This window comes from Salvelinus alpinus, chromosome 4, assembly GCF_045679555.1.
Source record: "Salvelinus alpinus chromosome 4, SLU_Salpinus.1, whole genome shotgun sequence".
In the NCBI taxonomy this organism is placed as follows: Eukaryota; Metazoa; Chordata; class Actinopteri; order Salmoniformes; family Salmonidae; genus Salvelinus; species Salvelinus alpinus.
In genome coordinates this window covers 55,839,796-55,852,491 of record NC_092089.1, presented here as the reverse complement: position 1 = coordinate 55,852,491, position 12,696 = coordinate 55,839,796, and the positions used below count along the sequence as shown (strand labels likewise).

The 12,696-nt window shown below is 44.6% G+C and overlaps 1 pseudogene; it reads left to right on the top strand.

Annotated features, from left to right (window-relative positions):
- LOC139572614 (PC3-like endoprotease variant B) overlaps positions 1-12,696 on the top strand; it is a 143,462-nt pseudogene that overhangs the window by 3,950 nt on the left and 126,816 nt on the right.

The window sequence follows — 12,696 nt, the reverse complement described above, 5'->3', positions numbered from 1 at the left end:
TGTGATATTTTTGAAAACATTGAAGTGAAATGAAAAGTTTGACAGCACGGGGGGCTTTGGAGGATTATGATATCTGCTTCTGGCATTCCAGTGGTAATATTGTATGAACGGAATGGGAATCAAATGTCTATTGACGCTAGCACTCAACACTATTGATGGTCTCTTTGATTTAGTAGCGCACCTAGGAGAATCATCAGGTTTCTGTGTATTGTATTGTGCTGGCTTGACATATTCATTTCAACTGGGATAAAAAAAAAAAAGCAAAAAGGTAAAAACAGAGACAGCATTTTGGACATGATATGTTTTACAGCAATGCACTATAGGCCTCTTTACTTTCTGGGCGCACTCTTCAGTACTGCATAATACAGCATAGCAGACATTACTGTAGTCAATTCAATATCAAATCATTCAGGAAGTAAACTGACATTTCCAAATTCTAGTTTTCCTCATTGCTTTTTCAGTGGCAGAATATTCACCTTCCTATTTTGGATTTTATTTGATTAATTGACGGTCACTGGGGAGATTGAAGAGGACACTTGCAGTTCGCTGTCCAGTTTTCTCAGTGCTCTTCCTCTTTGGTTCGGATGATGACGGCCATGATTTAACATCATTATGTTGTTTGTCTCTTACCATACCGTACGGCTCCCAGATTTTTACCTGAGCAGTCATATCAAAAGGGCCTTAAAGATACCTCTCATTTGAAGGGTGGTATTAAAATCTTCAGCAAGCCTGTACTTTAGATGTCTGAACGTCAGAGAATCTTCAGATGAGGCGCAGTTAAAATATAGAACAGAAAAAAAACACACGTTTTAAGTTAGTTTCAGTTCTCTCAAGAGAGGATAAGGATGTGAGTTGTAGTATCATAAACTCCCCCATGCATGTGTTTCTGTGTACTCAGGACGGATTATTGTCAGAATGTGTGGTACAGGTACTCTTCCAAACCCATGTAGTATATGGTTGCAGTCCATTGTTTATAGTTGTGATGTGTAGCCCTTTGTGTGTGTGTGTATGTGTGTGTGACAAGAGCACGCTCAGACAGGGTGGGTAATAGCAGACATTACTGGTGTGGGGTTTCAGACATGGAAAACAACAGGATCGTTCTCAACCACACACGCACCGCACACGCGCGTGCACACACACACACACACACACACACACACACACACACACACACACACACACACACACACACACACACACACACACACACACACACACACACACACACACACACACACACACACACACACACACACACACACACTTCTCATGGCCACTGGCATGTGTGAAGGATTGGCATGCACACACACCCTCCCCTTAATCTCCTCATACTAATTTTATTACACAGAACATCAGACTGACTCAAAATACTGTACAGGCTTAAGAGCCCTCGCACTCACATGCGCAAATGCATTCTGCATGTGTATTTGCAAATATGTCGTATCATGTTATTACATGTTTGTTTTAATGACTGTAGATAGTGTGTATATGTGATAGTAGTATATATGACCGTGTGTGTCTGTCTGTGTGTGTGTGTGTGTGTGTGTGTGTGTGTGTGTGTGTGTGTGTGTGCGTATGGGTAGGTGCGTGTGTGGTGTGTGTGGGTGTGTGTTGTTGTTGTTGTGTACTCTGAGACCAGGAAGTCCCTCCTCTCCACCCAGTGGTGAAAGGCCTCCCAGAATTCCCCTCTCTCTAGTGATGTGGAACACTGCCGCCAGATTACCATATCATTACCATAACATTACCATAACATTACCAAAGCACAGCTTGTGTTAGTGTCTGTGGACATTGTATCAGCTCATCAAGAGATTCAACCCCCCCCACCGTGCCTATTTTACACATGCCCTACCTTCCACCTGTCTCTCTCTACCAATCATACATGTACTCTTGAGGTGTGTTTTCTATCTGAGTAAAGCACATGTAATTGATGTAGAGAACTGGATTTACTGGGCTAAATGAAATCAGAGCGCTCAGAGATCAGTCAACTCGGCTGTCAATCACGCTTAAAACTACCTTTGAACAGGGCTTAGTCTGTATACTGTACCTCATTTAGAATCTCAATATCCTTTCAACAAAAGATCCAAACCTGCGAGTTACAGACTGACCAGTCAACAGAGCGAACGTGCAATATCAAACCAGGACATGTAAAATGCGGACTGCAGACAAACGTAAATGCTGCTTACATGTGCTAAAACAGATACAATATTGACAGTATCTGGCTAAATTATTAGAAAGTACTGGTAAATATACAAATAAATATATTCTATAAAGGTTTCAAGGTAATGGACATTTAAGTCTTCCCGAACAACCTCCATTACCGATGTGTTCATATGCATGGTGGATGGATGTTGGCTGAAAAGCAATGACCAGACCCCAAAGCACACCTCTCTTTCCTCTCCCTCCTCCATCCTTCTCTCCTGTGTCCTCTCCCTCTCTTTGCTCTTTGTGCAGGGCACTTAGGGGCACGGGGAGGAATACCAATACTCTAATGGCTAGTTGTGAGGCCCCATTCCATTAGTTAGAGGGCTGAGGGTTACTCCTCTCTCTCTCTCTCTCTCTGTGTGCGTGCCTGTGTGCGTGTGTGCGTGTGTGCATGCGTGTTTTTTCACCTTTATTTAACTAGGTAGGCCAGTTGAGAACAAGTTCTCATTTACAACTGCGATCTGGTCAAGATAAAGCAAAGCAGTGCGACAAAAAACAACAACACAGAGTTACACATGGGATAAACAAACGTACAGTCAATAACACAATAGAAAAAAATATATACATTGTGTTCAAATGGAGTAAGGAGGTAAGGCAATAAGTAGGCCATAGTAGCGAAGTAATTACAATTTAGCAAATTAACACTGGAGTGATAGATGTGCAGATGATGATGTGCAAGTAGAAATACTGGTGTGCAAAAGAGCAGAAAAGTAAATAAAAACAATATGGGGATGAGGTAGGTAGTTGGATGGGCTATTTACAGATGGGCTGGGTACTGCTGCAGTGATCGGTAAGCTGCTCAGATAGCTGATGCTTAAAGTTAGTGAGGGAGATATAAGTCTCCAACTTCAGCAATTTTTGCAATTCGTTCCAGTCATTGGCAGCAGAGAACTGGAAGGAAAGGAGGCCAAAGTAGGTGTTGGCTTTGGGGATGACCAGTGAGATATACCTGCTGGAGCGCGTGCTACGGGTGGGTGTTGCTATGGTGACCAGTGAGCTGAGATAAGGCGGAGCTTTACCTAGCGAAGACTTATAGATGACCTGGAGCCAGTGGGTTTGGCGACAAATATGTAGCGAGGGCCAGCCGACGAGAGCCGATGATTCTGCTCACACTTAACTCCTCTCCCACCTGTCCTACTCATGCCTCACTCTCAGCCGTTAAGACAGGGAGGAGAAACGGACAGACAGACGCAAAAAACAGACAGACACAAAGAGTAGTCTCTGACTCTCGAAGATGTAGATGGAGGACGAGGAGGAAAAGAGCAGAAATTATGTTGGGTGCTCTCTCTCTCTCTCTCTCTCTCTCTCTCTCTCTCTCTCTCTCTCTCTCTCTCTCTCTCTCTCTCTCTCGCCTGAGATGATGTATGGCTGCAAAGGCCACATGTTGGCCGTGTGATGGATTAAAGCACTTTGTAGGAAAATTACTGAGAGCGCCTCAGCACCCCCGAGTCCAGCCTTAAATAAAACTCTCTTCAATATTGAAATGGCGAAAGGAGAGGACAGAGGAGGAAAGGTAAAATGAGAGAGGGAGGGGATGGGAGAGAGAGAGAGAAACACAAACACATTTACTCACACAATGCACTTCTGCTATGTGGAAATAGACTTGCAATGAGAGATATTGCTGTATAGACCTTTTAGCGTAAGGGGTTTAGCATTGTTATAGCTTCTGTAGATAATGGTGATATTTGGAAGAAATTAGACTTAAATAAATGCGCTGAAAACTAAGACATACACTAGCTTTATTAAATCCTTTATTTTTGTTAGATTAAAATCCTTTTTTTTACTGTGCGGTGCAAAAATCATGTCACGCTCATTTTGATTCGTTGGTTGTTTAATCATGTAGGTCATTCTGTGTTTTTGATTGGTCAGTGTATTAGTGCTGTTAATGGTACTCTATTCAGATTGGTCAGTTTAAGCATGCTGTCTTCCTCTGCTCATCACTTATTGTTCATCCAACCACAGGCAGAAATGAATGAATATTTCACATCTGTGGATAAGCAGTGTTTTTTTATTTTTTATTTTTATTTTATTTTTACCGTTATTTTACCAGGTAAGTTGACTGAGAACACGTTCTCATTTGCAGCAACGACCTGGGGAATAGTTACAGGGGAGAGGAGGGGGATGAATGAGCCAATTGTAAACTGGGGATTATTAGGTGACCGTGATGGTTGAGGGCCAGATTGGGAATTTAGCCAGGACACCGGGGTTAACACCCCTACTCTTACGATAAGTGCCATGGGATCTTTAATGACCTCAGAGAGTCAGGACACCCGTTTAACGTCCCATCCGAAAGACGGCACCCTACACAGAGCAGTGTCCCCAATCACTGCCCTGGGGCATTGGGATCTTTGTTTAGACCAGAGGAAAGAGTGCCTCCTACTGGCCCTCCAACACCACTTCCAGCAGCACCTGGTTTCCCATCCAGGGACTGACCAGGACCAACCCTGCTTAGCTTCAGAAGCAAGCCAGCAGTGGTATGCAGGGTGGTATGCTGCTGGCTTGAGGAGGACTCTAGATTAGCGGGTGATATAAAGAGGTTTCAGAACCACTGCCGCATTACTCCCCTTCCCTCTGTGTTAGCAGCAGAGCAGACTTTCATCTAAAACACATTTGTCCAACTACATAGCCCAGATTCCTCTACCAACCCTGAAGCCAGCAAGACATCACTGCTCACCCCACTTACCCCATCCAACATGGCACCATCACACACAACCCCCCCCCCCCCCTTTCTCCCTCTCTCTCTATCACACACACATACAGACACATACACACAGATGCACACACACGCCTGGTCGTATCTCTTAGTTATGGCTTCTATTGGCTTCCACAGGCCTAAACCCCTGTAGAGCAGTAAGCATACACACCAGCTGTCTCTCTCTCCATAGGGTGGGCCCGCCACACGTGGATCTTGCACATCGCCTCAGTGACTCTTGATGTCTCTGTTTGTTTTTGTTTTTCTTCCACGCTGTCCCCTCCCTTCCTCTGTCTGTCGGAGGCTGTCAGTGGGAGCGGCTCATGCGGCTTGTTTGATAGATGTGTCAGAGAGCTGTTCAAACCCATACTATGGCAGACCTAGGGTGCGTCCTAAATGGAACCCTCTTCCCTTTATACTGCAATACTTTTGATCAGGGTCCATAGGGGTCTGGTCAAAAGGGATGCAATATATAGGGAATAGGGTGCCATTTGGGACGCACACTTAGAATGGAGGCGGGCATAGCTATAACGTCACAGATAGGCTGCTACACATCAGTGTTTTGTGACCTGTTAACTCAAAGACATTGACTTGTAGCCCTTTCCTGCACCCAAATAATCAAATCACCCTCTAGTCACCTCATGGGTGGAATGTTATTAATATTTTTCATAATTTCATAATGAATAAAAACCCGCTGAAAAATCCGGTGTTTCTATGTCAAACGGTTTTGTTATATGTCAGTCATCTGTGATGTATATAAAGCATAATATTCGATGCAAACTCAAAACTGAATACATTTCAACTCTTTATCTCACATGGTACAGGTGTCTTCTTTTATTTAAGCCCATAACCATGTGTATGAGCTGTATACTTTTGTTTTAAAGCAGATTTGTTTAAGACTACCAAGAAACACTCTGTGTGACCCTGATTCAGGCCACTGCAGTAAGAGGTTAGATGGTGTAGTGTGGTCACTGGATTAGTGAAGATTTTGATTGACAGGTAATGATAATAGTCACAACATGCCAGTGGCATGGTACAGATATAGCATCTTAATTTGACCAGTATTGTTGCATAATCCTGCAGCAACAGGAAATGTGAATATATTGTGTGGATTAAAATTAATGGACATTTATGTAGGGGAAAATACCTTTTTCGTTAGGGCAAATCAAGACTGACATTTTAAAGTCGAAATTACAAACTTTACAATACTTTTTAAACCTCGAAGTGTGCATTTCGAAGTGTGCATTTCCTGTGGCGCAGAAAAATTTGATGCGAAAACAGGGTGATCAAATCAAGGTCCTACACCTGTAGGTTGTGATGCATATGATGAGCAGTGACTTCAAGCTTTGATTCATGCACACACATAAAGAAGTATATCTTAAGGACGGTTTCAACACCTAAACTCTACATAGATAAACACAAGCAGACACGCCGTTGTGCACACGCACACACGCACGCACACACACTCAATTAAGGATACCCTTTTCTGCCCATTTTGCAATGTGAGTATTTTTTTCCCCCCTTGGTGGTCCTTATTGCGAAAGGTCACCTCCATAAATTAAAAGCCAATTAGATTTTTTTCAGGTTTTAAAAAAGCAACATGTTTTCCGTCATATTTTTTTCCTTTCTCTCTTAAAGAGGGACTTGCAGAAACAGGTGCTTCTTTCATAGCTCAGGTCTAGGGGAGAGAGGGGAAGTGCTCTACACACAGCATTAACTGCATCCTCTGTAAACTAGGATCAGAGGGTGAAGGCTGAGAGGTTGGTTGGATGGCTGAGGTCAGTCCTTGGCTGTGAGAATTTTAGGATTTAGCTCATGTTTTCTTAATATACAGTACACAAACATCAAGGACCCATGCCCACGCCAGCAGCATACCACCCTGCATACCACTGTTGGCTTGCTTCTGAAGCTAAGCAGGGTTGGTCCTGGTCAGTCCCTGGATGGGAGACCAGATGCTGCTGGAAGTGGTGTTGGAGGGCCAGTAGGAGGCACTCTTTCCTCTGGTCTGAAAAATATCCCAATGCCCCAGGGCAGTGATTGGGGACACTGCCCTGTGTAGGGTGCCGTCTTTCGGATGGGACGTTAAACGGGTGTCCTGACTCTCTGAGGTCATTAAAGATCCCATGGCACTTATCGTAAGAGTAGGGGTGTTAACCCCGGTGTCCTGGCTAAATTCCCAATCTGGCCCTCAAACCATCATGGTCACCTAATAATCCCCAGTTTATAATTGGCTCATTCATCCCCCTCCTCTCCCCTGTAACTATTCCCCAGGTCGTTGCTGCAAATGAGAACGTGTTCTCAGTCAACTTACCTGGTAAAATAACGGTAAAAATAAAAAATAAAAATAAAAAAATGCACTCAAGGCCAAGACCACTTCTATACTGTACTGCTTCATTCCACTCAAGATCTAGAGCTATCAATATCAAGCTTTCGAGACAACACATTATGTTGATGACTCCATACTAAACACAACCTGAAGCTGGACTGATACATTGGCTGATGGGTTATGAGATAGGTTGACGTGTTAACACATAGAGAGGGTTGTAGGGACAGAGGTTCTGTCTGCTCCCGTCTGTGATATGATTAGTGTTCTCTCTCATTGGCGTGTGTGTGTGTGTGTGTGTGTGTGTGTGTGTGCGTGTGCGCGCGTGTGTGTGTGTAAGGCAGACAGGCCTTATACTTCCACACTGGAGGACATGAGTGAAGGAGCGGATAATTGATAGTGACAAGTCTCTCCCCGCTTTAATTGCTGGTGGTGAATTAGATTACCTTTTCAAAGTGCCTTCATTAGCACGGGGAAGATCCATACCAACTCTAACTCTGATTGTCCTCATATTGTTCTCCGCTGAACCTGCCCTGGCAGGGTGGCTGTGTTTGCTTTGGCGGGATTGGGTAGGGATGTTTTGGTGGGTGTCATCAGTAGATGGATGCAGTCATTTTGTGTAATGTAGGTTGGCTTCCATGTTGTGTGTTCGAGTACAGCACCACCACCAGTCAGAACCCCAGCTCTATACCCTATCACCAGCCCCAGTCATACATACCTAGCCCCATCTATATCTGTCCCTATCCCTATCCCCATCCCCATTGATCCCTATCCCTATGTCTTATCCCCAGCCCTAGTCATCCCCATCCTATAGTCTCAGTTCACTCGCCAGCCCCAGTCAGCTCCATCCGCAGTCCCTGTTTCCAGCCTGCCTCCCACTGAGTCTAATGGAGTGTGCAGGAGCCAGGGGAGTCGCATGCGCTCAGCACAGCTCAGCTGGGCTCAGGACTGCCAGCATTATAAACTTACCGTGTGATTATTGTCAGAGCGGGACTCTGCTGCCCGGGGGGTCTGCACTGATGGGTAGTGTGTCACTGAGTACAGCCAGCCTGGGAGGGCAGGAGGGAGGAGGAGAGAGAGAACAGGGAGTAGAGAACACTGACTGGAGAGGAAAGAAAGCAGAGGGAGGGAAGGCTGAGATGATACACGGTGTGGGAGATAAAGAGAGCACGTAGGGAGTGATATATAGAGAGAGGAGGATAAGAATAGTGTGAGGGAAGAAAAAGAGAGGCAATAGGGAAATCAGGGAGGGAGAAAAATGTTGAAGAAAAAGGGATGGGGAGAGAAGGAGAAATTAGAGGAAATTGTTAAGCGTGCAAGCGTGTGCTGTGATATTGTTTCTCTCTCTCTCCATCTTCCTCTCCCTCTCTCTCTAAACGGTGGGGATGTAGCCTGTATCTGCCAAGGAAAAGGAACTCAATTTGGGACAATTTACTTGGTAGTCTCGGGCCTGATGTACCTTGGGGACAGAGAATAGGAGAGAATGAAACTGAAGGAAGATAGAATCAGCAAGAGACACACACACACACACACACAGTCCACATACACAAACCCCTCTCGTACAAGGCACACAATTGCCACAAAGTAGATTTCACTTAGTTAGGTCTCCCAGGCGAGTCAAAAGGTTTGAGTTTATAAGGCTTGGAAATGAAAAGCCTGGGATTTGGCCAGATGAAATGTGGGCTATTGGATTTTAGCACCACCACCTCTTACAGAGACAGATGGTCAGGGTAAATGTTGAAATCGTGTTGTGGAAGGGGTCACATGGGTAGTAAAAGGGTATCTTCATGATATGCTCTCGTTTCTACACTTAGCTCAGGTGGAATCAAATCATAAACCTCTCTAACGCTCTACGTACGTAACCCCAACTTCGGGAAAGAGGTCCTAAACGTCATACTGTGTATGGCTGCACTGGACATGAATGGAGCGATACTATAGTCGTGTGCTAGTGTAGCGTGTGGTGTGTGTTTGCTTTTGTTTGTGTATGTGTGTGTGTGTGTGTGTGTGTCAGTAACATGTCTATGCTCCACCCAAACAGATAGGCAACCTGGAGGGCCACTTCCCCCTGAGAGACAGCAGGGGGCGCCCTGGCAGAGAGAGCAGGAGTGAGTATCTACTGCACTTCAGGTAGAATATTTAACCACTGATCTAGGGTCAGATAACCATATCCCTAATCCTAACCATCAGGGGGATGATAAAATAGCTGACCCCATATCAGTGGTTAGGAGAAGCTATTAGCTATTCCATCTGCTATGAGCACAGAGAGACACATAACACCAACTGTGCCTGTGTTGCATCCATACTGTATATGCCTTTCCAAGCCTTTCTTGGGAGTTTTTCCTAGGCACCGTGCTTCTACACCTGCATTGCTTGCTGTTTGGGGTTTTAGGCTGGGTTTCTGTACAGCACTTTGAGATATCATCTGATGTAAGAAGGGCTTTATAAATACATTTGATTTGATTTGATATGCATACATTATGGTAGGGTTATATGTTATGTGGTGACATGTTGCTTGAGTGTAAGCTGTCTGTAGAACATGGTAGGAAACTGATGTGAAACAAGAGAAAAGAGAAACTATTCAGTTTTTTCCCGATGTGGTTATTGGACATATTTACCACGGCCCTGTTCGAAGCAAATTCACACCAACGTATGAGTTTTAATTTTACGCAGCATGTATATGCAAATGTGGACTCATTTTGTTTTGCGTTACCGCTTTAATCAAGCCTAGTGTTGATGAGAAAAAAGAGAGAGTGTGTGTTGATGTTTACCTCTTTGGTACGGACCCCCCCTAGCACCCCCCCCCCCCCCCCATCCCAACCCTTTTGTACCACCTCTATCACCCCATCCCCGCTCTGCATAACCCTCCGAGCATGCAGCCTCCTCGCACCGAGGCGTTGCTAGGGCAACTGTCACCCACGGCGACATCCCATGACAGCATGGGGCGACTGGAGGGGAGAGAGGGGCTGTGGCACATCCTGTGTCCTCTCTCTAAAGTCCCCTCTCTCTTTCTCCCCTGTAGACCTGGCCCTTTACCAAACCCTGTGCCCCTATCACACCCTTCATTCACTGTCCTGACCCCTCACACACATGCGCACGGACGCGTGCAAGCACACACACACGCTCGCACAAACAGACATACACCTAGACGCACAACACACACACACACACACAATACCCCCTACAGCAGAGAGAAGATCCTCTAACTTTTACCATCTGAATCAGACTCCGTGTGATTAATTGAAGTAATTTATGCACAATCTCTAGTGACTCCATGTATGCTTCATGATTTCATTAAATTGTAAGTTTAATTACTTTTCTAGCATCTTAACTTTAGGTGAAAATGAATTCACACTCTGACAATATTGCATATTTGATAATGAGTCTCAAACGTAATGGATGGCGCAAATAATGTTTTGTAATCATGAAATATTACACAAATATTGCGTATTTACATTGTACCACCATGGCAGATTCCTTGCTATAACCCTCATTATACAGGTATGTTGTATTTGCATTACATTTACATTCTCGTCTCCATTCCCATTGGTTGGTGTTTGCTGTTTAACCCGCCTGTTGAGGATGTGGTATAGAGTGGAACTACAGCTCTGACATCACTCTCGATAACATGATTAGAGAATTCCTAAGACCTAGAACTCCTATGTTTCAGACTAATATAATCTGCTTAATTGATTTTTTGGGGGGGTTTAAAACAGTCAATATTGTAATAAGGTTATGAGAGACTTTTATTTGTGTGTGTGTGTGTGTGTGTGTGTGTGTGTGTGTGTGTGTGTGTGTGTGTGTGTGTGTGTGTGTGTGTGTGTGTGTGTGTGTGTGTGTGTGTGTGTGTGTGTGTGTGTGTGTGTGTGTGTGTGTGTGTGTGTGTGTGTGTGTGTGTGTGTGTGACAAATACAATTAGTGTGCTACCTGGGCTGTAGCCAAGGCCTGCTGCTCTGCTCTACAGCCCCTGAGCCTCAGCTTTTCTCTGACTTGTTTTCAGCTCAGTTGATAGCAGTGGATCTGTCTACCAGTATAATGTATGTGAGATAACTCTATGAGGCTTACATCTTTATTTGATGGGATTGGTGGTTAGTCTTGTTGTCTGTCTTGGTGTGCCAACAACAGACCTGTATGAAATGCAGAAGCAGTCCCAGCCTATGACTCCAATGTAGACCATATTGAGTTTTGAGTTGAGTCTTATTTCAAGTGTGCTACGGCAGCTACTGAGTTGCAGACACATTCAAAGCAATACACTGAGACACAAGAAATGTATAGTAAGTTGTACTACAACATCCAGATGCCGTAGAGATCAGTGAGTCTGTGGATGTGATGTGAGGTAATGTGGGAAGATTGCAAACAGACATGATCTCTCTCCGAGAGAGAAAGAGGGGCATGGTGGAGGAATGGTCCGCTGTGGTCCCCACGAGGGAGTGTGGGTTTGTCACCATGTAATCCCGACCCGTGCAGCCCGAGCAAAGCAACAATTAGCCATTGTGCTAATTACACTGCTAATTACATGTTTACCAAGCCTCTGGAAAGCAGCTCATCACAGAGATCTTCGAGGTCTGAGACCACACGCAGATAAGGCCTCAACATACGCACACACGTGCATGAACAGCACACACTCGCACCTGCACACACCACATACACACACACACACACACACACGCACACACAGACTGACTGACTGACTGAGTCTGCTGTGCTGAGTGTAGCTGCTAGGTTAACTGCAGTGTGAGTGTGAGGCTTCAGACTGCAGAGTTCCACGCTCTGACAGTAATATCATTTCCCAGTCTTCAGAGGGCATGTCTGTGTGACGTAAAACAGAATGAGATCAGACTCTCCCTCTCTCTCTGCCTCTCCCTCTTCCTCTATCTCTATTTTTCCCTCCCCCTCTCTCTCTCTCTCTCTCCTCTCCCAGCTCTATGACACACACTCTTGATTCACCTATCTCAGCCATCTCACCTGAATCACGCTCCCTGGAGGAACACACACACACACTGATTCTCAGAGACTGAACTCCACACTGACCTTTTACAGAGCGTCTCAGACACAGACCCCCCACCTGCTTCTGACCTACACACATGTCACTGCTAGTGCGGAATAAAAACACACACACACCCACGCGCACACACACATAGGCACACACATGCACACGCATACTCCCAGTGTACATCCAAATCACCCCCAGTGCAGAATACACTAATACACACTTAATTGGTGCAAAACCTGAAAGAATGGGACACCAACAAAAATGGCAACAATAGAGCAAATGCAAATGCAAAATAAATTATTTGAAGCTATAAATCATTTGTTTACCCCTGTCACAACGAAAGTAAAACCAAAATATTTTTCGGTGCTTTTTTATGTGGTAAAGATACGTTTTTTAAAAATATATATATAATTTTTTTACTAATCTCATTAAGTAATAAAAATCTAATATATCGTTATTAAATTACAGAAACATTACACACTGTGGCTT